This window comes from Ursus arctos, unplaced genomic scaffold (genome assembly GCF_023065955.2).
Source record: "Ursus arctos isolate Adak ecotype North America unplaced genomic scaffold, UrsArc2.0 scaffold_12, whole genome shotgun sequence".
NCBI lineage: Eukaryota > Metazoa > Chordata > Mammalia > Carnivora > Ursidae > Ursus > Ursus arctos.
The window spans coordinates 72858862-72886169 of record NW_026622786.1 but is presented as its reverse complement, the minus strand read 5'-3'; the positions used below and the strand labels follow the sequence as shown (position 1 = coordinate 72886169).

The window sequence follows — 27308 nt, the reverse complement described above, 5'->3', positions numbered from 1 at the left end:
CCCTTCCATGCGTGTGTCAAGGTTGTTGGGCCCTAACTCTGGGCTAAACAGTTGGCCAAAGCCCATGAGGGGCTTTGGAGCACATGCTCGATGGATAAGTATGGGTGGCTTCCAGATGCCAAATCCAGGCCCCTCCAATCTGGCAGAGCCACCTTCCTTGTCCCCTCCCCTCCATGTCCCTTCTGGCCCCGTGGGGCCCTCCTCCACTTCCTGGCACACGGGGCAGGTAGCAAACACAGGACGTGCTGGGGGTGCCCTCCTAGACCCCCACCTGAGCTCTGGGCCACGTATCTCAGGATATCAGGCCATTCCCCTCTCCCCTCCTGGCCACGAAGGTCACTGCTCCATCCTCGCCTCAGTTCCCAGTCCCACGGGCAGGCTCCCCTTTCACTTCTCTGGGCTCAGCTTCTCCACCTGGTGCTGCCATCTCAAGATTCCTCAAGAAGGACCCTGCGGCCTACCGTGGCCTCCTCCCACCTCGGCACTGCCCTGTGGTGACCAGGAAGGTTCTGTTTGTGGAAGGCAAGCTCTCTGAGCTGGGGGCTCTCTACACCCCATTGCTTAATTCCTCCAACACCCCTCTGAGATGTTCCTCATTTATCCATTTCTACAGGTGAGGAAGCAAGATTTTGCTGAGGTTGACTGGAGGCTGCTGGTCACACAGCCAGGAAGTGGTGGAGCTGGGGGATGGACCCCAGTCTGTCTTTCTTCCTCTCTCACTAGCCTCCCCCCAGCCCGGAGGGCGGGGCCTGGACAGCTGGTGTCCAGAGCAGAGGCGCTCAAGACCTCGGGCCAGTGTGGGTGAGTAGGGGAGACCTGGAGGGGGAGAGAGCCCTCACCCAGGATCCCTACCTCGGTGCCCTTGAGAAAGAAGGAGTTAAAAGCTTATGTAAAGAGATTTGCAAATAGATCCTACAAAACAACATTTGGATGATTTAAGTGTTAAGGAATCAGAACCATATGGATTAAATGTCCCTGACGTTACGTATGGTTTTAAAAATTAGAAGGAAATGTACTGGGAACACATACACATATAAAATATGTAAGGCCAGACCGCATTTCTAGCTTTTGCAGACATGGAGTTATTTGAAAAACACGACACAGCATTCACCCAACTTCCCCCAGGCTGCCCCCCCCCCCGCCCCTTCCTCCCCTCCCCAGCCCCTGTCTTCTCCCCCCACCAAACAGGGCTCAGCTCCCTCCCCAGGGACCCAGCCTGAGAAAGAGACTTCCCAGAACAGCAGGCCTGATGCTCTCACCACAGGACAATTGGAGCCAAACAGCTGGGGCAGGCATGGCCGGGGTCTCCCAGAGGCCAGATGGGTGGTCGCAGGTGGAAGGAGACGGTGGGAATGCCAGCTTCCCCCAGGGGCCTGAAAGTACTCTAAGAGAAGACGCCAAGATGCTCCGGGGAGGCAGACATTCCAGGTGTAGTTGCTTTCCATTCCTAGTTGCTTCTATACCTCACGCAACCCTTCCGGCAACCGTGGGAGGAAAGACTTATCATTCCCACTTCACAGGAGGGGAAACTGAGGCTCGGGAGGCCCAGGGGCTCTGGATAGCCGGGCACCAGACCACAGCCAGGGCTCTTCTGTCCCACACTCGCCCGGGGCTGTTTACACTATCCCTCACTGATCAGAGCACAACCGAAACCAAGAGCCCGTGTCCAGTTTAACTGAGCATTAAAGAAAAAAAAAAAAAAAGCTGGGCGAGCTCCTCAAAGTTAAAGGTTGACCTGGCAGGGTGTTTTTTGAGGACTCCCTCCATCCGATACCTCAGGTTTGGTTTGGCTGTAAACTGCGTGTGGCATGGGGTTGGGGGAGAGAGGGTATATAAAGCTTCGTGCGGGAAGTTAAACCATCAGAAGCTGCCTGGTCAAATCCTGGTGGGAAAGGCGCCAGGGGCCTGGCGCCTCCCTGACCCCTCGCCTGGTCCGTGCAGAAGGAGGCGTCGCTTCTCCTCTGCAGAGAAGGAACCCCAGGGGCGGGGAGCCCATGCGACATTCCCAGGGGCACACCGCTGCATTCCGGGCCAGGTCCCTCTGACTCCCCCCCAAAGGTGGTCCATCGGGAGGATTGAAGGCCACCCAAATATAAGCCCAGCTCAGCGTCAGGGGGGCTGGCACCGAGTCTGTCCCCTGCGCCCAGTCCAGAGCCTGACGTTTGTGATCATTAAACATATCAATGGGCGAGGAAGGAGACATTCCCTCGCCTTCGCTTTGCTCCATCCCTCACGCAGGCCATCGTGTCCTGGACACAAGGGAAGACTTCACACTGATGAGACTTCTCCTGGTGACGCTACCCTGTCGGATGGGACGCTTGCTTACAGCCTGTGAGGGCTCTCAGGAGGCTGAGTTTGAGGCTGGGGTAGCCGAGGACATGGACCGTTCAGGGCAGGAACCAGAGAGAAAAGGATAAAAGGTATCAGAACGGGGCGGGAGCTTCCTCCCCATCCTGTACCCACGACCTGTCCGAAAAGTCTGTAGTAGGTCCCATCTTGACGGGTTTTTCGTAACAGCCTCTTAACTTACGTGCAGCCTCATCCCGGGCCGGCCGGGCCACAGGCGCCAGGAGAGAGGCTTTCCCTTGGCACAGACAGATCTCAAGCACCTGTGAGGAGTGCCTTTGCCCACGGCCTTTCTCAGGGTCAAATATGCGGGGAAAACACTGATACTGAGACCTCCTGGAGATTCCCAGCGGACGCCCCCAGATGAAAAGCCCTAAGGGGCTGGTGAATAAAACAGCTCATCTTTAACCCACACTACACGTAACAGAGAACCCCCACCCCCCGCACCTCACCCCTGATGAGGAGACCTAGGAGACCCCTGTGCGACTTCCGTTGGCTTCTCACTGACAGAACCCATCCTCCCACGGGCATCCCTGCTCCTCATGAGCACCCCAAACGATCCCTACTCTAGGCTTTAATCCAGGTGCCCACGACCCTCAGGCCGGCCCACTTAAATCTTCTCAATGACTTTCTTCTGCTCTCAAGACAAAGACCAAATTTCTTTGAGGGGTCCCCATGACCTCCTTCAGTGGCCCCACCTGTCTCATCTCCCCATCACCCCACCTGAGGTGAGGGGTATTCTTTCAGTCTCCTTTGCCTCAGGGCCTTTGCACATGCTGGGTCCCTTGCTGGGAATGCTTTTCCTGTACAAGCCCTCCTTGCCTAGTTAACCCCTCTCCAAACTTTCGATTTCACTTTGCACGTCACTTCCTCAAGAGAGGTCTCCCTGGCCCCTGACTAAACCTGTATACGCTCTCTGTACATACCTGTATAAACCTGTGTGTACTCTCCGCATACCATATGTATACACTGTCTCTGCACACTCTCTGTATACCACATACTTCCTCTGTCGAGCCCCCCAAGTATCAACATTTGCAACTTCTTTTTTTGTGTGTGTGCCCCCCCTTTTTTGTCTGAGGACTAGCTTCCTCACTGAAATATAAACTCCATGATTAGGGCGACCTGTATGTTTTCCTCACCATTGAATCCTGCCACTGTAGCTGCTGGCCCCCAGGCTTTTCCCAGCATGCCCTGAGAGACCTGGAGTGAGGCAGAAGATGGCTGGGAGGGTCACTGTAACCTCGGTCTCCTCCCCCAGCAGCGTGAGGAAGAACAGGGGACTCAGACTCCGGGCTCGGGTGTCTCAGGAATTCATTGTGAGAGCACGATGAGGTCACGTAATGCTTCTGAGCCTCAGTTTCTGAATGCGTAAGACTAAAAGGGTGTGCCAATACAGAACGACTTACATTTTGATTTATTATCGACTCAGCTCTTTCTTCCAATGCAAGAGTAATGGGCAGTATTGCTTTCTGCCTGTCCAGGACCCTCTCTTCCCTTTCTTCTGGTAAGACTTGCTCAGGGAACTGTCTTCCCCAACTGCAGTCATGACTCTGGCCGGGTTTTCCATCATAGGACCCGTCATCCTGCCTATGGCCACCTGTTTGACCAAACACGATATAGTCCATGGGCTCATCAGAACACCACCCTGGGATTCTTCTCACTTTAACAGCTGGGAGGAAACGTTGCTTTTCTATCTGAGGTCATGAGCTGGGATGGTGGTGACCAGGAGCCATCGGGGCGCCCACGGTCCTTCTCCACTCCCTACAGCTACTGTGTCTTGTTGTATGGCAGAAGAAGCCCCAAGGCAGCAGATGAGACCAAGGTCAAGACAAAAAAGCATAAAAATAAAACACGTAGGAAAAATAAGAGTCTGATGACTAGATGACAATGTATCAATTCCTAGGTTTAGCCATGCCTGAAGTCCACCCACTCACCCATCCCAGTAAAATGAGGCCCTAAGACCAAGCTCCATCTCACTCCTCCCCTGCCTCAAGCCAGAGAGAACTCAGTTTCTGTCCCTTGCATTTCAAAGAATGCTCCCTACTACATCCAGGTCCGAAGGCATCCCATAGTACTAAATAAACAACCTCTTGGAAGGACAGGAGTAACAAACATCAGCATGCATGGGGATCCCTGCATTACTCAAACATGCCCCACAGTGCCATCCTGTCTAATCCTCATGACAAGAATAGCCAATGATAGAGAAAAACAATGGAGTGACGATGGAAGACAAGGAACACTAGAATAGGGTGTTAAAGACCTGAGCTCTAATCTAGGCTCTGCCACACACTTGCTGTGTGACGTTGAGCTGGTTTCTTAGCTTCTCTGGGCGTACCTTTCCTCCTCTATAAAATGGGGAGGTGATGTCTACCTCAAAGGCTGCCATGAGGAATCATGGACAAAACCAGCAAAGAGCCTAGACCGCTGTTCCGGGCTAGCAAAGCCTTGATAAACATCCGCCAAGCTTGTCAAATCCAGAAGTCCTTTCTAGAAAGAGAGTCTCTAAGTCTTATTTCTAAGAATTAGCGTTGGCCATGGGTCCAAAAGGAGAGGAATGTGTGAGAACCTCCCAGCTAGGGTTCGGTATCCGGGTAACATACGACATTGGCTGTCGGCTGCCAGTTTTGCGGTGACATGAGGTTGGCTGATGGGTTTGCTTCCCCACGTGTTGGGCACTCAGGTGTGTCCACAGGGATGGCAGCTCTAACGGAGTGGTGACAGGTCACTGAGGCAAGGAGCCTGTTTACGGTTTCCAGATGGGCCTACGATGCTCCTAACTCCGCCCTGGACCGTGTTGAAAGGATGGGCCGGGACTCCGCAGAGGCTGAACTTGACCCCAGTCCCTGTCTAATGGGTTCTTGGCTTTAGTGGGGGGAGGGCAGGGTGTGCCCCTCTGCGCTGGACTGCCTGGGAAGTCGGACAGACTGTGTTGCCTTCCAAAGAACAATTCTGAAAACTGCTACTCAGAATAAATATTTTGGTTGCATTTTGCGCTGTGGCTGTGGGGGAGATTTCCATGGAGTGTGGTTTGCAAGGCGATTCTCCTCTGTTGTTTACTCCCTGCGATCCCCGCAGCCTGTTCCTGGCAGGCATCTGTGTCGGCTGCACTCCGGGGCCACTGGGACCTGGATGCTCTCTCCGGAGAGGCCGGGCCGGCGGCCCTTCACGGGGGCCTGACTGTGACGATGCATTAGGCAGCTGGCCACCAGAGCCCTCACTCCCCAGCTCAACCTTGCCCTCCTTCGCAGGCCCAGCCAAGCCTGGCACTCTCTTAGGAACCTCATTCCCACCACCTAGGAGAAACTGTAATTAGCTGAGCTGCTCCAGGCCAGGGGCTTGGAATTCCTGTGGGCCTAGAGATGTGGCCGTGTCCATTTCCTCTTCCCAGGGTGGCCCTCTGCTCCTGCCCCTCTCCACCCACTCACCTCTTCCCCGAAGCCACAACCACACAGCAGGCCCCGGGCCGTCGGGGCCACACCGCTGTCTCCCACCCATCCCCCACCCCTCTAAGCACCCTCTGGAGAGAAACCCTAGCCCCAGAGGCCTGAGCATGGCACGTCTCTTGGTTACGGTGGATGTGACTACTGCCCCCCCCGTGAGGCCCGGTTCCGAGGGCCACCTAGGCTCTGGATGCCCAGGTTTGTGCTTGCTCGGATGGTGACAGCCCTCCAGCCGAGAGCCCATCCTTAATCTCAAAGATGAGGTAGGGAGAGACGGGAGCATGCCACCTCCACCCAGCTCATCCTAGAGTCTGGTCCCCGCTCCCCGCTCCCTACTGCCCTGGCCAGATTTCCAAGGAGAGATGCATTCATGGGAACAGGGTCTGGCGATCAGGACAGAGAAATGACAACAACTGGGGGGAGTGATATTTCCAGGCATGGGCGTGGGACCCAGGGCCCAGGGAGAAGATGCTCTGTCAGGGATGGACTGCAAGGATCCTGGTTAGGGGAGCTCACACTGCGACTGGCCATTTGGAATGTTAAAGACCCTCGTCATGGAAGCAGCCTTGAGGCTGTGTGAATACGTTCTTCCATTTTGTCACCTCCCCAAAGCCACTCCCCTACTCTCTTGACATGCGTCCCATTCTGGTGGGTCCTAGAGTTACCATGATGAGGGCCTTCTGGGACCCCACCCCATTTTGTGGATGAGGGAGCAGAAGCTTCCAGAGGCCAAGGTCCATGCCCGGGGTCACAGGGCAGGGTGAGGCAGAGCCTGATTGGGACTCATTTGTCAGGATCCAAGTCCCGCACTCATTCCACGGCAACATGGCAGCTGTTAAACACAGAAAGGTCAGAGCCTGTTTCCCCAGCTGGGTGCCCAGGGGCTCTAGGGCCCTGGACCTGCAGTGGAAGCAGCCAGTCTCCCCCTCCCCACCCCCCAGTGGTCCAGAAAGCGGCTGCATGCTTTTGGGAAGAGGCTGGGAGGACAGTCTGCACCCCTGGACCAGAAGGGAGCCACGCAGCTCACGGGCAGGGATGTGCAGCTGTGGCCCCCCTGATACTGGGCGGACCAGGTGAGCCACTCCTTACCCCCAGCTCCACTCCACTCCAGGCTCGGGCCCGGCTCATCACTGAGCTCATCCTGCCCAGGCCTGGGAGGATGTGGGAAACCCATCTAGGGCTAGAATCAATTTTCTCACCATAAACCACATGCGCTATGGGTGCCCTGGGCTTGCCTAGGCTTACCCACCCTGGTCTTATTGTAGTGCCCTTGGGGGGGGGCAGGGCATCTCTCTGGGGGCCTGACCTGAGGCCAGTCTCACTGTCCTCATCAGAACTTCAGTCCCAGCTCACTTCACTGAGGTCTGGCACGTGCCAGCCACTCTCTCCATGGGCTGGGCCCTATGCCTCATACCCGTGGCAACCATGTCTGGACCATGCCATAAAGGAAGATGGGCCAGGACCACTGAGCCCCCTTCTAAGAGACACTGGCTGTCACACGCAGAGGTCCAGATGGCCACAGCCAGGACACCGTCATTTCTCTGCAGGCCAGCTTGGGGGCCAGGCTGGAGGCTGGGCCACTCCTCTCAGGCCAAGCTGCTGAGACCCCCAGGTCCCCTCAGCATGGAACATGTCCACAGCGACAAAGGGGTCTCTCTGGCCTCAGCTTCCTACTCAAATTCACTTCCGCCAAACTCCAACCCCAGCAGGGTGTCACTTGAAGTTCCAGAACAGTGGGAAGGGCTGGTGGCACTCAGTGACACCAGACATGCAATTTCCATGTTCTTAGCCTAGTCACAGGGCCCAGCTTGGCCAGGCTCCACGGACAGAGCCAAGGCCATGTCCCACCTGCTTGTGCTTGAGCTAACTGCCGGGCCGTCTCTCTCCCAACCTGGGGAAAGGAGTGTCTCTTTGGCTGGTGCTGAAGCCACATCGCGCCTTCTGCCCAAAAATGGCTTTGTGCCACCCTGTTCTCATGTTGGCTACTTCTCCCCTGCAGGGTACCCCAAACCTTCTTAAAACAGCACATGGAGTATATGTCAAAAAGGACAAATCCTTGTGGAAGTTTACCTTTTATGGAAGTAAGCACAGCTACCCATTAGTAAGCCCTTACTATGCGCCCAGCTCCAGGCTACACATTTCAGGTGTATGTCATCCTCACAATAAAATCCAAGGAGTGGTACTAATATTATCCCCATTTCCCAGATGAGGAAAATGAGGCTCAAAGTCCATCTTCCTCGAAAGCCCCTCTCATCCCCCAGAAGCTGAGAACTGATGTGTGTTTTGTCAATGGGCTTCAAGGGCTGTTTCTTGGGGGCCCAGGGACACCTCACAGTTGAACTAAACTGAGATACACTATCTCCCCAACCAGCAATACAAGAGTGCTCAGGGCCCGTGCCCGTCTGACCCTGGGCTCAGTTTAGGGGCCACGGGAGACAAAGCACCCTCGTGCTGTCCTCTTTCATGGACACAGCTCGCCCCGCACCCGCCCTCTGCACCAGCCCGTCCCAGTCCACCCCTCCCCAGAGACCACCCTAATGGCTGGGGAGACCTGAGGGAGGGAGGAGCCGGGAGACCTGGGGTCCCACTGCATGCAGATCCCATGGCCACGGCTCTGCGACAGTTGTGCCGGCTCCTCCCGACGTGGACTGGCTGCCCCAGCTTAGATGTTCTTTCTGACTATCTGCAAACTGGTTCATTTGCAAATCGACTCCCAGCTCACCTCTGGGAATGCAGCAGGGCTCAGACACATCTGTCCTCCCTCTAAGGCTCTCCCAGATGACATTTCCTGGCTATTACATAATCAAGGAAGCCCAGCCCCCACCAGCCAGGACTCTAATTGGAGAGCTCTTTCCCAAGAGCCCTGGGGACATAACTCTGTCAGCCGAGGGGAGGCCCTCTTACCTCTCAGCCCCTCGGTGCTTTCTCTCCCTCTCCCACACAGACGTGCCCAGGCACACGTATTTACATACCCAGCCCAGTGGGGTAGCTGAGGCCACATCTTCTGTTCATGCCACTGGCCACGTCCAGTGACTTCTATGATCTGTGCTCACCGTGAATTACGCGGCCCTGGGTCCCTCAGACCCACTCCCACCAGGATATCCCTTCTGAGCACCTCCTCCAGGCTCCCACAGCCCTGTATGCTCAGCATGCTGCCGGGAATGTGTCTGTCCTCCTAGCCAGGCTAGGACCTCTCTAGGGAAGGGGCTGAGTCCGACTGCTCCCTGTGCCTTCAGGACCCGAATCTGCCTGGTCCTCAGGGGACACTGGGAGGGTTGATGAAACGGGTCAGTGAGTGCAAGGAAGGACCCTAGCCAAAGCCCTGGGGTGGGTGGCCTGGGGGGGGTCTGCAAAAGCAGCCTTATGTACGGATTTCCTAGAAACACCACAAAAGGTCCGCTTTTGAAAGACCCGAGACCCGTTGTTCAGAGGGGAAACTGAAGCCCAGCTGGGGCAGGTGTTACCTAAGCAGGCATGACCTGTTTGCAGCAGCGCCAGGGACCCAGCCAAGCTCCCCCGGGCCCTCTCTCCACTCTGCCGCAGCCTCTGAACCTCGGTAACATGCTCTGGGGGTGTTCTTTTCCTCAGAAATGAAGCCACCACCTTCCGAGCCTTAGGCCCAGTTTGCACCAGATGCCACCAAGACACAGTCCTGGTGCTCAAGGAGCCATGCAGACATGTACCCAAGAGCTGTAAAGTGGGGTCACGTGGAATAACAGAAATGTGTAAGAGACGGGACACCCAGGGGGACGGGAGAGGTCAGGGGAGGCATCTTGGAGGAAGTGACATCAAATGGGGTCTCTGCGGAGAGCTGGTGAGAAGGACTAAGTTGGAGTTGGGAGGGGAGAGGAGAGGAAGGGGTGGTCCCATTAAAGACACAGAGACAGGAAATGATCCAGCAGGTTGGGGAACTGCACAAGCCAGGTGGTGAGGCTGAAGGGCGAAGGACAGGAGGGAAACTGTGCTTTGAGGCTGGCCCAGGGTGGCGGGGGTGGGGGGAGGGCGGGGCAAGGCCCCATCAGGAAGAGCTTGAAAGCCATGCTGATCCAACGGGATTCCAGCTCACAGGTAAAGAACCTCATATTTGGGGTCTATGCGCCCTACCCTGCCCCTTCGCTTGATCTCCCACCATCCCCGGAGTGGCAGGAACCACAGACAGATGCCATCCCTCTCTCTCATTTACCTAGGCAACCCCTGGACCCAGGAACACGCTCTTCTCGGCTCCCTGGAACTCCTCCGAGCCAAGATGTCCTTACATTGTAGAGCTGGGGCTGTGATATGTTAGGAATTGACACTTGCAGAAACGAGTTCGTGTTGACGTCGAACATGCCGTCCCGAGGGAGACGCCTTGTAAACAGCTTTGGAACTTTGGATGGCCAAAGCAGCTTCTCCTGGGTCTGGTGAATGAAAGGGCTAACGGGCCCAGGGCTCCTAGTGGACCCTTTGGGGAGCTGGGAGAGGTCCATATCGGCTGTGGGATTTCCCCACAAGACTCTACCTGCACTGAGAATCGTGGAGCATCTGCCCAGACCCTTGCTGGGGCCTGGGGCTCAGTAAAAAGTCAGAAACAGGAATCACAGGAGGCTGGCAGAGGACAGGGTCTAGTTAGAAGGGCCGTAGGGCCTGGAGGCAGGGCCTCTGTGACCATAATAATGCCAGCGCCCAGAGGCCCTGCCCTGGGCTGCCCTTCTGGTCCCATCCCCTGAGGGTGATACTCGGGGCTTGTGGAGAAGCCCAGCAAGTTATGGGAGTGCAGGGGTGTTTCTACAGGGCCCAGTGACCAGTAAATCCCAAACTGATGACCAGCTGAGTGGTCCTTTGTCGTCGACTATCTTCCAGGAGGTGCTTCCCTCCGAAAAGGCCTTCTGCCTGGCCTTGGAGATCCAGTCACGCCTCTGGCGTGACAGATGTGGAAACTGAGCCCCAGCAAGGGGAAGTGGTTGACGGAGGGTCACGCGGTGAGGCGAGGGTGAGGGCGAGGGAGGACCCAGGGCTCCTCACTCCCCACCTCGCCACCCCCACTTCCTGGAGGTGACTCAGCGAGACAGTCGGCACAGGAAGGAAGTGGGAAAGGGAAGCCCAGCCTGCTGGATTCCAGGTCACCACTTCGCTCGTCCGAAGCCACCAACCACCTTGGCCATGCAGCTCTGCCTCATGCCCATGACCTCTCAGCCCTTCCTTCCCAAGGCCCCAGCTGCTGACCATTTCCTCCAGGGTAAGGCTCACTCGGCCTGTCCAGCGTCTCCAGGGACTCCCTGCTGCAGAGTCCCCTGGTGCTTCCCTCCTGCTAGGTCAGGGGGTCACCTCCACAAGCTTGGTGAGTGGCCAAGCCCGTGTGGGCCAGAGGTTCATGAAAGAGACGAGACGAGGCGCTTATAATGGCAGCGGCGCGTTTAATGCCTGGAGCCAGAATTCAGGTTCCCTCGTCTGCTGCCAGGGGAGCCTGGTGAACTCAGCTCCTTTGTAAGTCTGTAAAATGAGGCGACAGCACTTACTCTGCAGGTGGCACGGAGAACGGGGTGAAATAATTCACGCAGAGCCTGCCACAAACTGAGCCGCATGGCTCTGGCCGTTGCTTTACTTCGCCGCAGGGACGTGCACACAGCACCTCATCTAAGTCTTAGGACCGACCTGTAAAGGACATACAGCTCTTCCCATTTAACCTTCGAGACGCCCAAAGTCCAGGGAGGGGAGGGCACACAGCGTGTGGCTGGCAAGGCAGGATTTGAACCTGGTTCAATCTGATGGCGGAGCCCCAGCCTTTGCCCACCAGCGGCAGCACCTTTCTCTTGCTGTTGGGTGGTCCTCTGCCCGCGTTTACCCTGCCGGCTGTACGCTGATGTGGGCAGGGCCTCTGTCCCCTCCACTTGGGCTCCAGAACTGTCTCTGCCACTTCCTGGGAGCGAGACTTGGAATCGCCACACCTCTCTGGTCCCATGCACACACTGAAAAATTGGGCCTCGCCAGCCTTCTTGGGGGGGGGGGGGAGGGGGGAGGGGCGCCACGGAGCTCTGTCTGAATGCACGTATTACTCCTGTGACTGGAGCGACGAGGGACCGTGATCAGTGCTGCCTGACCTTGGGGTCCAGGAGGACCAAGCCTAGGGCAGTGTCGCCTCAGCCACCACAGGAAATGTCACAGGCCCCGTTAGCCTGGGGCTTTCCATATGCTAAGAACAGGCCTCTGAGAGTGAGGAAGGAGGGGCTGTAGGTACAAGTCTTGGCTTCACTGGACTAGAAGTTCCACAAGGAGCAGGACCCGCTCACGGCACCTATTACGGAGGGATGGTTGTGTGCCCCCAACTCCAGCCACAGGGCCACCTGCTGGGTCACCAAGTGGGCCAGCTGCCTCCCCCACTCCCAGCTCCAGCACTGCCACCTCGGAGACCCCTGACTCCCCAGGAAGAAGAGACCATTCCCCTTTGGGAGCCCGATTCCCCACTTCAACTGCAGAATAGTACTATATCATAGTCCCCAAATCTCTCTTGAATCCTTGTCGGAATAGGGTGACGGTTTGAATAAATGAATTATTTTCCACCTGTTTCTCTTGTTGGACTGTAAGTTCCCTAAAGATACATTCTGTGTGTATCCGTCTTCATGATTCTCAGTAACCAGAGCACCTGTGGGGGGTGGCGGGGGGTTGTAGCGTGGTTTCTCTCCCCATCCACGTAGCCCGTGTCCTGTCTCATCACCTTCCCACACCCCCTATTCCCACAGGCCGGGTGTGTGTTAGAATTGTGTGTAACGTGAAGGACACGGGCAGAGGACCACCCGATGGATTCTACCACCAGCAAACTAACTCGCTTATGTGCACTGCAGCTCCCCGATGCATTCTGGGCTTACTCTTGGGTTCCGGGCTTTATTTTCAAAGAGCAAAGTCCTGTTGCTGTAATCTCTTCCCGAAAAATGAGCTGCTATTTAAGATACATTATGGGGTGGCGATGAGGAGTAGGAATCCATCAAAAGCCCCCTAAAGTTGTCTTCTTTTCGCCTCTACTTTGCTTCCGATGAGTGTATGTGGCTCGCACTTCCAGGACATACCAAACACCGTCTGACCCAGACATGGCTGAATCATGTACAAACCCAGCCTGTCGCCTGACTCGGGGAGCCTGGCGAAGGCAGTATCAAAGCCTTTCAGGACAGGGGTGTGGAAATAAAAAGACACCAGGAGTGTCTGAGAGCCCAGAAACCAGGAAGTGGTTCTAGCTGCTGAGTCTCTGGTTCTCGTCTGAGAAAGGGAGACTAAAACTCGCCCTGCAGAGCTAGGACAGGATCAGCAGGATACAGTATGCTAAAACAGCTAGCTCCGAGCATGAAAAGAGGCCATTCATTCATTCCACAAACATTACTTTAGCATCAACTATGGGCCAAACATGGTCTCAGGCACTGGGATTAGCAGTAGACAGTGTCATGGTAGGTGGTGATGGGGAAGAGCAAAGTTGGAGATGGGGTAATGGCAATAGGAGGTTTTGCCATTTTAATTAGGGGCTAGAGAGGGCTTCACAGAGAAGGGGACATTTAAGTAAAGGCCTGAGGGAAGTGAGAGAGTGAGCCATGTATTTATTTTCCTAGCAGAGGAAACAGCACGTGCAAAGGCCCTGAGGCCAGAGTTTGAGGAACGGTATGGAGGCCAGAGGATATGGGATATGTGAGAAGTCATTGGAAGCCACATCACTGGGGCTGTGAAGGCATTTATAAGACCTCTGGCTTTTATGGAGACAGACAGCCACTGGAGGCTTTCCAGAAAAGGTGTGACACAACCTGACTTTTAGAACTGATCGATAAGCTTCAGCTTCTCCTTCCCTTCAAAGCCTGATTCAATACCCAGACCTCTGAAACCCCAGCTCATATGCTCTCGCCTTTCTCAGATTTCTTCCAGCTTTCTAAATCTATCCAAACAAGAAGGGCCTCCTCACTTTCTGCCAAGTGCAGGCTGGAAGGGGGCCTTGAGGAGAGACCGTGGTTGGGAAGAGCGAGAAGCAGAGAGGAGTCTTAGGTGGAAGATCTTGCCCCCCCCCCCCCCCGATTCTTCGAAGGCCTCTGCGCCCAGCTCAGCTGCAGTGTGCCCGACGCTAGGTGTAAAGCAATGCTGGGGACCCTGGTAGAGTCCCCAGTGACGCTTCGTCCCCCGAGACAGCTCGGCACGGAACCAGGCGTTTCCCTCAGCACCTTCACCCTGCTTGTCTTCCAAAAGGTGAAGCCGTTTGTTTTAAAATAAAACAATTCCTATCTCTCTCAGTGGTTCCTAGCCTTTTTTGGGTCCCCTGCTCCTCCGAGAGTCTGCGGAAAGCTAAGCACTCTCTCTTCAGAAGAACACAGGATATGCGTCCATTCTCTTAGAATTTCAGGGGTATCACAGATCCCTGAAAATTCAGCGAAGAAACCGTGATCTGTGCCAACGACATCCCAGTCTGCAGTTCCAACTGAAGGAATGAATGAGTGAACGAACGAAGGAACCAATGGAAAATAAAGAAGCTGAGTGTGGAGGAGGAGCGACAGGGTTCGGACAGGACAGACCGACACAGCCACCTCTGGGCACCAGGCTGCTTGCTGATTGGTTCCTGAAGCCTCCACAGGAGCCAGCTCAGAAGTAACGCTCGCCAGGTGGCCCGCGCGAAGCCGGAGCCCAAGCTCGCGTCCTTGAACTTCCTCTGCGGCTCTCATCCAACCCTCTGGGTGACCAGCTTCCGAAAATGTAGCACACACTTCCCTGTCTCCCTCAGGGCGCCCCGCACAGAACAAAACAGAACCTTTCCTGGGGGACTATGGGGCAACTGTGTGACCATCAATCCAGACGTGCAAAGTCAGCCGTCCCTCCACTCGACCCACGGCTGCGCTGGCCGCTCCCGTGTCTGGCCCGCCCCATCACAGCCCTCCTGCTGGGACCCAGGCTTGCAGCCTCCCGCTCACCGCCTTGTCCTGACACCTCCACACCGGAGCGGACGTCGCACTCTTTCTCAGAGTCACACCTCCTACTGGGAAGCTTTTTACACAGTCTGCTTTTCTTCCAACCATCGTTCAATGTCATGACACAGAGAGCCCTGCGGGGGTGACTAGGGGGTCGGGGGGTCTCTGACCACGTGGGGTGTGGCCCCAGAGAGCTCTTCTGATGGAGCCGAGCCTCCACAGCCCCAGAGCCGTGGCTGCTCGGCCTCTCCGGCCTTCAGCCTTTCACCTCCTCCTTCGCGCCACCGGGGCTGGGCCTCCCCTGAGCCGACCTGCTCTTCCCCAGCTCTGTTCCTCTGCGTGCGCTGAGCCTGCCACCTGGAACAGAGGTAACCACCTGCTCGTGTGACGCGCTCCGCCCGTGCCTCGGCTCGCCAGCCTCCTCAGACCTGCTTCCTCCCTTCGTGAATCCCGCGTCGTCACCTCAACTGCCACACTTACTCCGTTATATTTCCAGCGTCTGTTTTGAGTCTTTGGGGCGGGGTGTGCGGAACAAAGTTAAAGCTTAGATAAATACACTTACAATTGTTTATTTACATGTTCATGTCACGTCCCGTGTCTTATTTATCTTTATTTCCCCAGCAAACAGCACAGGGTACACTGATGTCCCGGCACATACTGGTTGGTAAATATTGCCTTTGAGAAGTCGTTCTCTCTTCACCCCTATGGCTGGCTTATGTGTTGTGACCGCAGTCCCCTGCGGTCGGGTCCCACCTCTCCCTGTGCTCTCTGGGCCTCCACTCCCAGTCTGCCGGAACCTGTTAGAATTGTGCGTACAGCAGGAGGAAATGGGCAGCGAGGAGCTCTCCCCGGAGTCCACAACCTGACTTCCGTTACGGCCCTCTCCTACCGCGCCCCAAGTTACCACTGCCCCCCGCGCAGTTGTGCTTTCTGGGATCTGGGTGGGTGAGGTCACTGGAAGGGAAAACTCCTCTAGGGAGTTGTCATAGTAACCATGACTTCCAATTTCATGCAAGAGAGTCCCTGAGAAGAAAACACATTAAGGGTTTGGGGAGGAGGGGTAGGAATCCATCAAAAGCCTCCTAACATTGTCCTCCTGCGCCCTTTTCTTTGCTTCTTGCTGGTTTACATGCCCAAGGTGGATGCCATTATGTGTGGGCATCTGAGTAGAAGCTGCTGAAAATAGCCACTTGACTATTTCAGGGAGCAGTTGAATATGCATGAAGCTATTTTAGAAAAGACGTCCCTGGCCCAGCCAATCCAAACCCCATCCTTTCCCTTGGAAATGGCAAGAGAAGCTGAATGGGACCTTTCTTAGTCTTTCCCACTGTGGGGGGGGGGGGTTTCAGAAGCCACAGAAACAACACCGTGGCTAATGTTGGCCTTGCAGCCCTGGGAGCTCTGCCTCCTGATTCTGTGGTCACAGAGGCTCCTGGCTGGACAGCTCAGCCCTCCAGAACCCTCCAGAGCCTTGGCGGCCTTCAACGACAACCATGTGACAATCCAGCTCGCCTAGACCTTGGGGGGGGGTGTCTCAGAATCTGAGGTATTTCCATCTGTTTACCTGTCCATCCGACACACTGATAGATCAAACGTGCGAGGGAAATGTTGGGTGCTGGGGGTCCAAGGATCTCCGAGACAGGTTCACTAGAGGCTGGCAGATAAGAGGTAGTAGAGACAATGGCCACAGAGTTCAAACATAAATGGGTAACCAGGAGAAGGAGCCCTCGCTTCTTGCTGATGGCTTGAGAAAGAAGACGGCTTTTGAGCTGAGCCTTGGGGGATGGGCAGAAGGCCCACAAGTGTAAAAAGGCATGGCCGGCTCAAGGATGGGGACAGCTGGGTGTGGCTGCTGGTGGAATGTTCTAGTGGGAGGCAGGGCGTGCCTGTAAGGAGCTGAGAAAGAAAGGGGGGCCAGACTGTGGAGCGCTGGCAAGTGTCACCTTCTCTAAGCCCTCAGAATGGGCTGGGCAGACCTCCCAACGCATGAACCCGTGATGCCTGGTGTGCCCCTCTCCCGGCCCGCAATCTAGCCTGGAAGTCTCTTGGGACAAGGACCTGGTCAGATGCTCCTGGGTATTTCTGCAACCCAGTGCCAGCCAGAATTTTGGTTGAAAATATGGCTTCTGGAGCCAGATAGCCTGGGTTCCAATCTAGACTCCGCCTCTTACTAACTGGGGTCTTGGGCAAGTTACCTGACCTCTCTTTGCCTCTGTAAGGTGGCAAAGATATTAGTAGTATCTATCCCTTTGGGTGAGAAATACACGAGTTAATATATGTAAAGGGCTTAGAAGTGTGTGTGGCTCATCGTTAGCAATAATAAAAGTCATAACTGTTTTCATTGTCCTAAAAGTTTGCCTTTTATCTTGACAATGGAATACCACTGAAGACAAGTTTTTCTTCCCAAAAAAACCAAAAAAAAAAAAAAAAAACAAAAACCAAAAAACCTTACTGCTCTGACTGACACTCATACATGTTCACTACAAGGAGGAAGGGGAAAAATGCTTACCCTCACATAACAACCACACTTCTAGGTACAGTCGAACCTCCTTATTCACGGAGTCTGTCATTGCAAATTCCACTACTTGCTAAAATTTATTTGTAACCCCCCAAATCAATACTCCTGGTATTTTTACGGTCATTTGCAGACATGAGCAGAGCAGTGAAAAGTGTGAGCCACCCTCCGTGCCTCTTTCCAGCTGAGTCCAAGAAACACGAGCCACCTTCTCGCCTCAGCTCTCGTATGTAAACAATTGTCCCTTTAGCAATCTCTTTAGTGCCTTTTTTTTTGCATTTTTATGCTTTTCATTGGTGATTTTGCTATGATGTGCCTTACAGAGAAAGTGCACGTGTTAGGTAAGCTGCCTTCAGGCATGAGTGACATTACTGTTGGCCACGAGCTCAATGTTAGTGAATCAACGCTACTATTACCGAAGGCGCTTTTGACAGAAACCCACGTAAAATAACATTAGGCACTGACGGGTGGACAAGAGTGTTGTGACCAGAGGCTCGCGGGAACTGAGTACTGTCCTCCCCGCAGGAGCAACGGCTCAGCGATCACTCATTCAGTGTTTGTGGGAACCTCGTAGAACATTAACTACCGTGAATGACAAGAATCGACGGTACTTTTCTAGATAGACAGATGTATACTCTGATGCCGTTTGGAGCATACCCTCCATAGGCTTTTGATACCTTTTTTAAAACGAAAGTCATGCACGAATATGTCGAAGGTATCCTTCCATGTCTCTAAATACAGGTCTCCAGACGGCTGCCTCTCTGAGCATTTCTTCAGTGATTAACCAGTAGTTTTACTGATGGCCAATCTGGTTGTTTCCTATTACTCACTATTATAAACAATACTGTGATGAACACCTCACTGGCAGTAATAAAATAGCGAACGCTTACTCAGTACTCACAGGGGCACAGCCTTCTGTGAAGAGTTTCCTAAGTAGTATCTTAGATGAGGTGCGCAACAAGCCTACGATGGTGATGTTATCATTATGCCCACTTTACAGACGAGGGCTCTGATGCTCAGAGAGGTTAAGTAACTTTTCCAGGGTCACACAGCTTAAAGCCAGGTCTCTCTGATCTCTGATGCCTCACTCTTAACCAACGTGCTCTGGCTGTCTTCTTCCATACACCTTTCCGGGCACTTTTTTATTGTTTCCTTAGGACTACTGTTCAGAAGGGGACTGCTGAGTGGAAGGCATATACATTTGAAAATATGGGTACATATTATTAAATCCACCACCCATCCCAGAAAATGTGTATCAATTACCAACCCACGAAGAGTGCTCAAGTATCCCTGGGGCCCCATTCCTCATCTCTCCAAGTATTCTCATTTTTTGAAATAGGCCCCCAGAAGGACATCTTGATTCTTTAATGTGCACCCTTTGACCCCTGGGGACCACACTTTTCCCATGCTTACGACACTCTCTATCTTGTCTCGTGCAAATCGCCTGTTCACAAGTTGCCTGCCCGTTTTTCTACTGACGATCTGTCTTCACTTCATTTATGAGCTCTTTCTTGACTGCTGCTGGTAACCCTCTACCCGTCACACAAATGTTGAGACCCTTTTCTTAGTTTGTATCACCTTTGACCTTGATTATTGGGGCTTGGCCCGCAGGGTCTTCACTTGTTCTCTTTCATGACTTCTGGATTTGATTACACTTAAGGACGTGTTCTCCATCTCAGTACAGTACAGACATCCCCTCCTTATTTTTCTTCTAATAGCTTTATGGCTTCGTGCTTTTTTTTTTTTTTTTATCACCCAGAAATTTGTTTTGGGTGCAGGACTGAGGTACGGACCCAGTTTTGTTTTGTTTCGTTTTCTTCTGCCAGCTGGTTGTCTTGGGAGCGCTGTCCGGAACCTTCGGGCTTTCTGTCTCTATTCTGAGTGCCACGTTCACTTATGGCTACTTCTGGGCGCTCTGTTCTGTCCATTGAGCCAAAGCCTATTCCTTTACCAACACTGACTTTTTCTAAGCTATTCATCCATGTTTATTTTTCCAGAGGTTCTTTCTAATAATTTTATGAAAAAACTGGATGGGATTTTATTTAATTTATAGACCAATTCACAACACCTCCTTAAGCTTATTCTTGGGTATTTTATGCTTCTATTTCTTTGGAGACTGGGGTCTTCTACCTCGATGCTTTCTAACCGGCTCATTTTGGTGCCATTATCTTCATGGAAACGTTTCCGACCAGCCCTGCAGGAAATGACCACTCCCTCACCCAACACTGTGCCCTTCCTATGTCACTTTTCACCCCAAATTACAATGATTGGTTACACGTTGGGCCCTCCAAAGGCAGGGTCTCCATGCTGCCTATTAGTGCCTCCCCAGCCACATCAGGCAGGTGGTCGAGGCCCTGGAGATGTTTGTAGGATGAATGAATAAATGAACTGACAAATGAATGACAGACATCTTTCTAGAAAGCTAAGAGGAAAGTGAAAGGACTCTATTACACACGCTCACTTTTCCACGAACTTTCATCAGAAAACAAGAGGAGTTTTTCTCTTCCTCCGTCTTGTCTTTGGCTAACCCCCCCAGACCATGTCACAATCAGAGAACTGGTCGGGGCTAGCCTGATGTGCCACGTGCAACCTCTCCCAGCGCCTCTCCCTGAGGCCACCACCCCCACCGAGCAGCCTGGGCACTTTTCAGGGAGGCTCTCGAGCTCGTGAGAGCCCTCCAGAAGAAGGAAGGCAGGCCTTCGTGCTGTGCCTGTCCTCGGCTACACTTTCTGAAAAGCACTTTCCTGTAAGATACAGGAGCCCTGAAAGGCTGCTATCACTAGTCCCAGTTTGCAAAGAAGACATTGACATCCAGCAAGGTGGTGCCCCTAGCTTCTAAGCGGCAGGACTGGCTGGAGCTGAGGCCGTGGGACTCTAAAGGCCCTGCCTCTCCCATAACAACATCTAGAGCACCCAAGCCTGGGAGGCTGAGGGGCTGTGGCCCAGAGGGGAGTCCCACATGGAGTCAGAGAGCAAGGTCCTGCCCTGACAAAATCAACAGTCCCTAGAGTACTTTTCTTCTCCCAGAACAGCATGCGATGCCTGTGGATCGTTCCTGGAGAGCATCAGACGCGGTCAAAGAGCCACTGTCCAGGCTGCGGAATGTGTGACACAGGCTGTATTGTCACCGGGGGATGCGGGAGTGGAGGGATGGGGGAGGTGGAAGGTTTGCCATGGGGGGCGGGGGTTGGTCTCCAGCACACATCCGGGGACACCCTTCCGTTTTCTTCTACCCAGCCTGCACGGGGTCGGGGGTTCTTTGCATGGCCCTGCAGGCCCCTCCTGGGAGTCCAGCCAAGCAGCCACTTCCTTATTGGGCTGGCAGCTGCTGGGCAGGCCTCGGCTCATTTCTAAGCCTGGATTAAAGATCCGGTTTCTCATGAAAGACCATGGGTTGGGGGCTAAGACATTTACTGGGCTTGACAACTTTGGCCCGGTGCAGACCCCAGGGACATGCCGATGAGTGGCTCCCGGGTCCTGCCCGTGAAGCTCCATTCTGGTCAGGAAGCAGATCATAAGGAAAATTTCCCAATTCTACCTAGGTGCCACGAGAGAGAGATCGAAGTGCTGCAGAAGCCCAGACTTGGGGGGCGTCCAGCAGGGAGCACACAGTGGACGTTGGAGGTCAGGCTGAGGCGTGTGGGCTACAGTTTGAAGCAAGAGTCTTCCAGGATCAGATCTGTGCCATAGAAACAGCCCGGCTAGGCATATGTGTTTTTAATAAACAGGTGTGACTTTTAAGGTGAAAACGAAAGGATCTCATTCGGGAAAAACAACACCAAACTTATGGAAACACAGAGCAGATGGATAGGGACCTGGTCGAAGGGTTCACCTAGGTGGTGTCGGTGAAAGGAAAGAGTCCCAGACCGGGAATGGGAGAGACCCACACTCAGGCTCAAGTCTCTGCCACAGACTCGCTGGGGGACCTGCAGCAAATTACTTCCCCATCTCCACCTCAGGTCCCTCACCTGCTGTCACCCAAGACACACGTCATCGGGATAGAAGGGGATGTCAAAGGACACATACGTTTGTACGTACTTGACCAAGGTAAAGCACCCAGGCGAGGCTCCCGCAGGCCTAGACGCACAGCCGGGGATGTCGTAGACACCCTGCTGCAAACACACCACCCAGCAGTTTCTCAGGAAGTCTCTCAGCTGTTCCAGCTCAAATCAAAGCCTGTCCTGTACAAACACGGCCCCGTCCACAGAAGCAATCACCCGTGTGTTCGGTGGGCCACCTGCCCGCCAGGTCCAGCCTGCTGGGCCATGAACATCAACAACGGCCCCTTCCTGGTGGGAGAAGGAACAGGGAGCCGGCTTGTTCTCCCCGAGCAGAGGACTGGCTGATGACGGGGAACATTTTAAGGTGGGACGCTCCTTCCTGCACCGTTGGCAGCTGTCTACATAAGGCGTCCATTATGTGCGGGCCCCAAGGCCAGCAGGCCTAAGAGGCTAAGCTAAAATTAGTGTCGACTGTGCCCCCGCCAGAGACACAGAACATCCGAGGGTCAGATGCCTCCAGCCGGCCGCCCGGGGTTGGGGGGGCACGGGACAGCTGTGGCAGCTGCCGCCTCCCGCGCCTCCCAGGGCCCTGCTCCAGCAGCTCGGCTCGAGGTAAAAAATAGAATGCAGAGTATAATCCCAAAGAGATTTTTAAGAAATCTGTGCGTAGAAAAAATGGGGGAGAGGGATACCTAAGAGGCTGTATCTCAGTCTTCAACGTGAAAGAGTGGGTGAACTTTTTTTTCTCTTCTGGTACTTTCCAAAATGTTCTCAATAAATTATGTATCACTTTTGTAACCAGAAGAAAACACAAGAAAAGACCCCTGTAGGTTGTATAATTATGCAAAATCTCACTTAATATACATTTTAAATTTATAAAAATGATTTCATCACGCACCCGGAAGGCCTATAGTGTATGTGTGTGTGTGTGTGTAAATATATTTATATATCTAGTCGACTATATTGGCAACTTTGAACCCCAGGATGTCAAAGCCAGCTGGTGTTAAAGACCAGGCGTTCCAACCTTCATTTTATGGAGGAAAAACCAAGGCCCTGGGAGCAAAGCAGGAAGCTGAGAAAACACTATTCCCTGAGTCCGGTCCTTAGAGGCGTTTCCCCCAAACCTTACCCCCTTTAATTCTGTAGTTGTTTCTCTTCCCGCTTTATGGAGTTGGAAACTGGGGTACAGAGAAGCGAATTCATCACCCGAGGGTGCCCAGCTAGGAAACCGCAGACCTAGGTCCCAAGCCTGGTTTTCCATTTGTAACCCTCAGGGCTTGAAGAAAGGGTCTTTGAAAACCACCTGCTCCTTGAAGTCTCAGTCAGAAAGCAATTTCTTACAGGAACAAGTTTTGAACTGTCTTTCCTGGGCCCCTCTTGGGTGGTGCGTGCCTTCCCTGCCTCTGGAGGTGAGGGGGAGTGGGGGCTTGGGGTCCTGTTGCCAGACCAGTCCCCGGGGCCTTAGAGGGAACGGGGGACAGACAGTGTGCAGGGACATGAATAGCACAGGGCCTGCCCTTTCCCCATGTGGGTGGGGAGGGCTGCAGGGGAAGGTGCCAGGTCTTCGGCGCAGGGAGGGTTGGCCGGGGAGGCTGCCAGTCAAACTCTCTTTTCTCCGGTCCAGTGCTCCGGACCTGGCAGTGCCTGGAGGCAACGCCAGCTGGGACCTGAGGCCTCTGCTCTAGCTGCAGCCTCTGTCAGCACTGCCCGTCCCCATCCTCATTTTTGGCCCCACCTCTTCGGGCCATTTCATCCGCGCACTTGTGCATTCTTGTTAGCGAACACGTATTTATGGAGTACCTACTATGTGCTACAGCCAAGCAGAATCCCAACCCTGGCGGTACCTCTAGTTCTCAGAGAGGGCTTAGTGTTTCGGCTGCCCTCAGCCCTTCAAGCGTGGACTCGGAGGCCAGACTGCCCGGGTCCAGCCTGGCGAGGCGACTTCCCAGCTGTGCGTGCTTGCGACAATTACTCAGCCTCTCTGTGCCTCGGTCATCCTCATCGGTACAAGAGGATGATAACAGCACCTGCTTGGCGGACTTGGGCAAGTCAAGTGTAAATCCATGCAAAGCTCTTAGAATAGTGCCTGGCAGGTAGCAAGTGCTAAGTAATCATTACTTGTAAGAATGATTTTTATTACCACCATCTGGCTAAGACTCCCTCCTGAGGATGCCCCCCGGGTCCTGCCCTCTGGCTCCCCCTCCTCTCTGGTCCCATAGCTCTTTGAATGCCCCCCATGAGAGCATCGGTGGCCATGCTGTGTGGGCATCAGAGGGCCTGTGCACCTCCCTCTCTCCACGTGGGGCAGGGACTAAGGGTCACTCATCTCCATCCCTGCCCCCAGCACAAACACCACAACAGCAGCCCCAGGGCCGCTTCAGAGCTGTGGGTCACGTGCACCCTCAAGGCCAGCCAGAGAAAGCCCTAGAAGCTCCTCGCCGCCTGGCACTAGAGCTGGCCTATCGGCCTTCTCATGAATCTTGTTGATGCTATCTGTCTTAGACTATGAAGACTGGCCCTGGATGCGACCCTCCCGAGCTGACAAGGGGCCGGGTGCTCGGGTTCCTCGAACGCTTCCTGTGACGGGGAGCTCTGCAGGGCCGGTCATCATAAACTCCCTCATGGATGCCCCACACCACGACGTCTCCTCTGGGCTCTGCATGGCACACTCGGGTCCCTCTGCCTGGAGCCCCCGCCCTCCCTTCCCGCCTCCCCTCTCCCGCCCCGAGCTGACAGACTCCTCCTGAGCCCTCCCACGCCCCTCCTCCACAGCGCTTTTCCTTTCTTACAGTGCATTGCGATTTACTTGTTTACATGTCCCTTCTGGAGAAGGCACCAGCTCACCCCTGTCTGGATTCCCATGTCCACCAGTGCCTGGAATGGAAGGGGTGTCAGGAAAGTTCTGCTCGTGAGCTTTGATAAGGAAAATCAAGGTAATTGGCCTGCCTGCCTGTTAAGGGACAGGTGCTAACTGCTCATGCCACCTTTGGGGGCAAAAACTCACAGGCCTTTCTCTGTTCCCCTGCCTAGCAGCAGGCCTGCTGCATCACAGGGTGGAGCCGGTGGAGAAGCGTGGGTGTAGCGGCTGACTGTCCAGTGGCCAGGGAGCCAGACTGTCACCTGCTCGGGCGGTAGGTTCTGGAATCACCCGAGCAGGCGGGTGTTCTAGAGACGAAGACCCCGAGGCTCAGACTGGTCACACTGCTCCCCGAGGCAGTGACGCGGCAGGGTTGGAACCCTTGCTGCTGGGCCCCGGAGTCTACTCTTTCTACTCTCCCGTGAGCTGAGAGATGTGAGAGCATTTTAAGTGCTGCCACGAGAGGAAACTGTAAAAGGATAAAATTGTATAGTATTACCCGCCACACAGAAAATGACTCTAGGACAGGGACCACCTTGTTATTGATGGACAGGAGAGGGCTGGAAAGGGTCTTACTGACAGCACTGGGTCATTACAGGGGTGCTGTCATGGGGGGGGTGGCCTGGTCTTCAGGGATGGGGGAAGGGGGGAAGGGAGAGCCGGGGGACTAGGGGGTTCTGATGGCAAGCCCCGCAGCCCTCTGCCAGAGAGGGTCCGCCACAGGACAGGGGGCCAGGGGGCCCGCAGATGCTCTGCGTGGGAGACCTGAAGGGCCCCAGAGGGGCCACAGACACTTCTACAAGGGGTGTCCTGCCCTGGGCAGGCTTACTGAGTTCTAACTGAGCCCCTCTTCCTAGCTTGCAGCCCCTTGCCGAGGCCCAGGGGCCTCTCCTGGCCCCACGGAGCTAACTACCGCCCTTCCTTGATCATGCAGGGCCCAACCCAAGCCCCGCGGCACGGCGTCCGAAGCCCTGCCCACTTCTCTAGGCCTCACCTCTATCCCCTCCTGTCCTGTGCCCACGTCTCAGTCACTGGTCCTTTGCACTTGCTGTCTTCTCAGCCTAGAATGCCCTTCTTCCATTTTTTTAAACCTGGTAAACTTCTTTTCATCCTTCAAAGCCCAGTTCAAGTCAAGTCAAGTCACCTTCAAACAGTGTTCCGTAAACCACCCCTACCAGCAAACCCAGACGGAAAGGAACCCTCCTGCCTTGCCAGGTTTCCCATACTGTAGCTATCTGCACAGCATCTCCTCCTTCGGACGGGACACCTTCTGAGGTCTGTGACGTGCCTTATTCATCTTATTCAGTACCCTGTCGGCCCCATTTTTCGGGCAGCTGCCCCAGCCTGCCCTGCAGCTCCGCCCATGAGCTTTGGCCCCGTACGCACTCCTTTCTAATGAGCGCCTCCCACCTCGTGTTGCCGCTCACCCAGCTTGAACGTCACACCCACATTCTGCTGCGGGCCTGCCCATGCTCTCAGCACACGGATGGCCTCCGCCCTGCCCATCTGGGCACTGCATCCTCTAGCGACCATGGTGTTCTGCCCAGGCACGAGAGGGCAGGCAGGGGCTAGTGACCGTCTAGGTCTGAATTTGAGTTCAAGCAGAGTTTGCTAGAAGGGACACAGGTCCTGCCCCCAAATGCACGCAGGCACACACAGCACACACAGCCCGGCCCAGGCCCTCTGTGGATGTGAGGTCCAGAGAGCCATCGGACAGGGAAGTGGCAGACAGCCGCGATGGCATCTCCACTGCCTCTCTCCGCCATTCCACGGCCTTGGCTGGAGCCTGGAACAACCGGCTTACAGCCTGCCCAGTTCACGGAGTCCCAGTGCCTCCATTTTCAGACAGGGAAACAGAGCCCCAGAAAGGGAAGTTCTTGCTTGAGATTCTCCTGAGCCGTAAAGGCAGACCTGGGGTCAGAACCAGTTTCCTGGCTTTCATCCCAGGATACGTTCCCACCGCCATATGCTGCCATTTGCAGAAATGCCAGCTGCAGGACTCTCGACATGTGGTAGCTTTCTCCTTAAGTCTCCTCAGAGTGGGGGGCTCAAGTCTCCTGCCAAGGCTGAAGTCATTCCCACCTACCTCCTGGCCACAAGCACAGCCCTGTGGCCTTTGGGCTGCACTGAGATTGCTCTGGGTCCTGGGGTGCCTGGGGTGCATGGGGAGAGATAGAGGGAGCTTACCTGCCAAAAGCCAGCCGTGGTCTCATGGTTGAGATGCGTCAGAGATTTCTAAGAGCTTGGAGGACTGTGTTGGAGGGAGGCCTGTGGGAAGTAGAGAAAGTGAGAATATTATTCCACCGCCATCTGTCAGCTTACGCTTGAGTTGGAAAAATGCACCCAAAAATGGCGAGCACAGCTGAGAATGGCCTCACAGCCAAGCTCCATTCACCCCCACTCCTCCAACATGGTCATCACCGGGTCAAGATCAGACTCCCCCAGGGAGGCAACCCCAGCCTCACAACCGCACTTGCAGAGCCACAAGTCTAGCCGCCAGCCCTGCATTCGGTTTCTGCTCTCAGGCTGAGAAACTCTCACTTTCCAGCGATCCTTGGGGAAAACAGCCCCTCATGGGCTCCCTGAGCACCGTTCGTCATCACTCACTCATTCTTGCTTTCATTATTCATTCACTCATGTGAGCATTTGATAGCCATTTGGGAAAGCCATTAGATGCTGGTGTCAGCTCTTACAGAGAGAGAGCCGCTGAGAGTGACAGCTCAGGTCTTACACATGTAAGATGAACGCCACAGGCTCCCAAAGCCCATCCCGGCGGGTTTCCTCCCTCCTCTGAGCGACCTCTGCGCCGGACGCCAGGCAAAGCATTTCGCATGTGCCATGCAGGATGGCATGATGCTTCCCACCCTTTTCAGCACCAGGACTCCTTTTTCTGTGAAAACATTTCTCAAGACTCATCGTAACTATGCATTTAGCATCTTTTCACTGGGAAAATAAAGAATAACATAACAGCCACAATGAACGTAATGCTTTACAATTAACTTGTATTTTAGTAATCACAGCACTACCATGTATATTTAAATAATGGTTACACGTACTCATTCGAAACATGTTATTTATGCCTTCTGGGCTCAAGGTGTTGATCCCTTAGGAAACCATTCAGTCAATATTCGTTCAATAGATATTTATGGAGCATCTCTGAGATGGCTGGCCCATGGCCCACAGGTTACAGACCCTGGTACATGGGGGAGAGTGGTGGCTCTGCAGCGAGGCATGCTCAAACCC

At 54.4% G+C, this 27308-nt stretch overlaps 1 protein-coding gene across 1 annotated transcript in view; it reads right to left on the bottom strand.

Moving 5' to 3' along the window:
* Positions 1 to 27308, bottom strand: part of HIVEP3 (HIVEP zinc finger 3) — a 451731-nt gene that overhangs the window by 127765 nt on the left and 296658 nt on the right. Inside the window, exon 3 of the mRNA XM_026498358.4 lies at positions 26253 to 26333. The gene's annotated coding sequence lies outside the window, so the exon portion shown is untranslated. The remainder of the gene's footprint in view (positions 1 to 26252; positions 26334 to 27308) is intronic.